Source organism: Coregonus lavaretus (genome assembly GCF_964263955.1).
Source record: "Coregonus lavaretus genome assembly, chromosome: 14".
NCBI classification, from domain to species: Eukaryota; Metazoa; Chordata; class Actinopteri; order Salmoniformes; family Salmonidae; genus Coregonus; species Coregonus lavaretus.
In genome coordinates, this window is record NC_140001.1 from 6,144,766 (window position 1) to 6,149,696 (window position 4,931).

A 4,931-nucleotide genomic window follows, 5' to 3' on the forward strand; every position below is an offset into this window, starting at 1 on the left:
TTTTGCCAGTCATGCTTATTCAGATATAGACACATGTTACCCACTCATACCAACCATAGTGTCTGTAGTCCATGCACTACACGGTGTGAACTACGGCCTAAATCGTTTATTTTGTTGCACTTGATTTGTACATACATTTACTTCTTCCTTTTAGACTCACACATACTCAGTCACAGACATACTCTAGGCTACACCACATAATTAAATAGAACATTAGTATTATTTGGGGTTTCTATGGCCTACACTTGAGGTGTATTCACTAGAAACCAAACAGTTTTTTGTTGCAAAACGTTTTGCTATGGTTTGCTACGGTGTGCACTAATGAATACAACCCTGGTCTCTGATACCTTTGCATGTGGTCATTTCTTTGTTGTCTGCAGACATCTCAAGAAGACCATGCCGCTGATGATGAGTCAATGCTGTTAAGCCCCCCTTACCCCGGTTAGCTATGCCTCTGAGTTGATTTTGTTAATATTTTCTTAACTCTATTTCTTGAACTGCATTGTTAGTTAAGGGTTTGTAGGTAAGCATTTCACGGTAAGGTTGTACTCGGCGCATGAGACCAATAACATTTGATTTGATTTGAGCAGCGCACTCTTAAAAATAAAACAAATGCTCCGGTGTGTTAGAAATACCAGAGCCTATTTCTGGTCCCAGTCCGTCCTTGGCTGTAGTCTTCATTAAGCTACAGCACACAAGGACCTAACTCCACTTAACTATGGATTCTAGTGGGTTGTAGTAAATTCAGATTCCATTTTTTGTGGCACTAATATCACTCCATAACCAACTTTCTGCTTGAGAATTACTGATACGTATTTGATTAAAGACTGTCCTGTGTGCACCATCCTTTACCGCTCTGCAGTGGTGTGAAGTACTTAAGTAAAAATACTTTCAAGTACTACTTAAGTCGTTTTTTGGGGTATGTGTACTTTACTTTACTTATATTTTTGACAACTTTTACTTCATTCTTGAAGAAAATAATGTACTTTTTACTACATACATTTTCCCTGACAACCAAAAGTAGTCGATACATTGCTACATTCATTTTTGATACTTAAGTATATTTAAAACCTATTACTTTTACTCAAGTAGTATTTTACTGGGTGACTTTTACTTGAGTCATTTTCTATTAAGATATCTTTACTTTTACACAAGTATGAAATTTGGGTCGTTTTTCCACCACTGCCGCTCTGGTTAACGACGTGAAATAGCTACCTTCTTCGAATGTTAATATTACAGCTTATTTTGTCGTTAGTATAGGCCTGTCGTACTGAGCTTTATACTAAACAGTATTATCCAAAAAAAAGTGTGGAAAAAGTCAAGGGGTCTATATACTTTCCGAATGCACTGTCTACGGTGTATATACAGCGCATTCAGAAAGTATTCAGACCCCTTGACTCTAACCACAGTTTGTTACGTTACAGACGTATTCTAAAATTGATTAAATTGTTCCCCCCCCCCCCCCCCATCAATCTACACACAATACCCCATAATGACAAAGCAAAAACAGGTTTTTAGAAATGTTTGCAATTTTATAAAAAATAAGAAACGGAAATATCACATTTACATAAGTATTCAGCCTTTACTCAGTACTTACAGCCTCGAGTCTTCTTGGGTATGACGCTACAAGCTTGGCACACCTGTATTTGGGGAGTTTCTCCCATTCTTCTCTGCAGATCCTTTCAAGCTCTGTCAGGTTGGATGGGGAGCGTCGCTGCACAGCTATTTTCAGGTCTCTCCAAAGATGTTCGATCGGGATCAAGTTCGAGCTCTGGCTGGGCCACTCAAGGACAATAAGAGACTTGTTCCGAAGCCACTGCTGCGTTGTCTTGGCTGTGTGCTTAGGGTCGTTGTCCTGTTGGAAGGTGAACCTTCGCCCCAGTCTGAAGTCCTGAGTGCTCTGGAGCAGGTTTGTACTTTGCTCCGTTCATCTTTGACTCGATCCTGACTAGTCTCCCAGTCCCTGCCGCTGAAAAACATCCCCACAGCATGATGCTGCCACCACCATGTTTCACCGTAAAGATGGTGCAAGGTTTCCACCAGACGTAATGCTTGGCATTCAGGCCAAAGAGTTCAATCTTGGTTTCATCAGACCAGAGAATCTTGTTTCCCATGGTCTGAGAGTGTTTAGGTGCCTTTTGGCAAACTCCAAGTGGGCTGTCATGTGCCTTTTACTGAGGAGTGGCTTCCGTCTGGCCACTCTACCATAAAGGCCTGATTGATGGAGTGCTGCAGAGATGTTTGTCCTTCTGGAAGGTTCTCCCATCTCCACAGAGGAACTCCGGAGCTCTGTCAGAGTGACCATCGGGTTCTTGGTCACCTCCCTGACCAAGACCCTTCTCCCCCAATTGCTCAGTTTGGCCCGGCGACCAGCTCTAGGAAGAGTCTTGGTGGTTCCAAACTTCTTCCATTGAAGAATGATGGAGGCCACTGTGTTCTTGGGGACCTTCAATGCTGCAGAAATGTTTTGGTATCCTTACCCAGATCTGTGCCTCAACAATATCCTGTCTTGGAGCTCTAAGGACAATTCCTTCAACCTCATGGCTTGATTTTTGCTCTTACATGCACTGTCAACTGTGGGACCTTATATAGACAGGTGTGTGCCTTTCCAAATCATGTCCAATCAATTGAATTTATCACATGTGGACTCCAATCAAGGTATAGAAACTTCTCAAGGATGATCAATGGAAACAGGATGCACCTGAGCTCAATTTCCAGTCTCATAGCAACGGGTCTGAATACTTATGTAAGAAGGTATTTCTGTTTTTTATTTTAAATACATTTGCAAACAATTCTAAAAGCCTGTTTTCACTTTGTCATTATGGGGTATTGTGTGCAGATTGATGAGGGAAAAAATGGATTTAATCCTTTTGAGAATAAGGCTGTAACGTAACTACACATCCCATGACTTTATTCTTTATTCTTATCACCCTAGACTCTTTCCTTTTCTTGCTGAAGTACAGTAAGCAAGAAGTACATTCTGAGATTTCTCTGCTATGAGCAATCTGTTAAAGTCTATTTGGAGATACTCCTAAGTGCCTTTTAAATACATGGCTGTTCATTACTACACCTAGAATCATACTCATGTGAATAATGTCAAGACATGGAACTTCAATGTTGGGACCTTTTGACATTTCCTTTCAAATAACTTCTTCTGAAGCTATTTGAAAGCTTGACGGGTGAAACTGTAAACAGCACCTAGAGAACTACTTAGGCAGACGTAATGAGGAGAGATGAAGTGAGTATGAGTGGAGCAGTCCCGTGATGGATAACTCCCTTCACCATGGCTGCAGTCCAGCTCCTCCGAGAGGGGGGGCTCCTCTGAGAGGGGGGGCTCCTCTGAGATGGGGGTGGGCCCCAAGGCATGCTCCTCTGAGGGTGGAGCTCCTCTGAGAGGGGGGTGGGCCCCAAGGCATGTGCTAATGTGTTAATAGCGCTAAAAACATTCTTCCAACAAGCACCACAATTTAATTCTGCTTCTCTTGCTTTGTAACCTAGTATTCCCTAAGGTCACTTTATTTGGATAGTCCATCTGGAAATGCGCTACACATAATTTGTTGATAGTATGACCATCTGTTGATAAGCAACTGCTTGCTAAGGGTTAAGGTAAGGGTTAGAATAAGGGTTAAGGTTAAGGTAAGGGTTAAGTTTACGGTTAGGTTAAGGGTTAGGGTTAGTAGATTGTTTTTTGAAATGTTACTGGTAGTCTGTAGATGGTCTGTAGAGCGTTACCGTCCCTAATCACAAGCCTTTTCTAGCTATATAGGACTGTAGATGTCCAGACTAAATCTGTCCTCATACCCTAATACTGGATGTAAGAGATTTAGTTTATGTCCGTTGTGAGTGAAAAAACAAATCACTTGAAGAATACTTCCACAATTGGCCCAGCGTCGTCCGGGTTTGGCCGTTGTAGGCCGTCATTGCAAATAAGAATTTGTTCTTAACTGACTTTCCTAGTTAAATAAAGGTAAAATAAAAATAATAAAGTGTTCGCACTATATGGTCTGTCTGTCTGTGATCGTAGAAGTTGTCAGGGCAGATGTTAAGTGTACTGTGAGGACACCGTAGGTGTGTAAGACTTTTTCCCAGTCACCCGCTAAGTTGTTTAAGGCATGTAAAAGGTCACGGGTCAGATTGGATTCAGCGGCCCCTGCCCTGTTGCCCCATTCAGTAAAATATCGGTAAAGGCTTCACTCACATTATAGTAACCTATTGCATTTAAAACAGACAGTGCCACTATGCCTAGTTTGCCTCTATTTGACACTGGTACAATAGCTCTTCAATCTCTCCCCCCCCCCCCCCCCTAAAAAGACCTCACACAGATCCACCTGGAAGACCTCCGCTATGGTTGAGTTAGAGGTGAAAGAGAAAACAGCTTCTCACTGAACCCTGTTGGGGCTGCCAACAGCACAGCACTCTCACTGCATGATGCATTAGCCTCGACCTCTCTTCCCTGGGTCATTAGAGCCAAAGACGTGGCACATTAACTATTAATATGCTCTATGTTGCTGACCTCAACCAGGGAAGTCAATAGCACAGCTACGGTGAATTTGCTTTCATGTAGTTTTTTCTCTAGAGACACAGAGAGCAGCCAGGGATCTGTCCCTTCCTCTTAAGCACCATGAACACAGAGACACACACAGGAAGCTTTATGACGTCATCCATTTGCTATTTTGGCATGAGTTATCTGTGGTTTTCAACAGGTACTATGTCATGTTTATGACAGGCATCCCAGTATGTGTTAATGTTGTATGCTGTTAGGGTTAATTGTCTCCCCCTGTCTGTACCCCGACAGACAGAAGTGATGTGTTCTACAGATGGACAGGAAAACACTCAGAATTCTTCTTACCCTGCCTCTGTGCGGACACAACCCTGAGTGATTGTCGCTCTCTTTTATAACCCATTGTCAAAGGAACGTTTTGTCTTGCTGA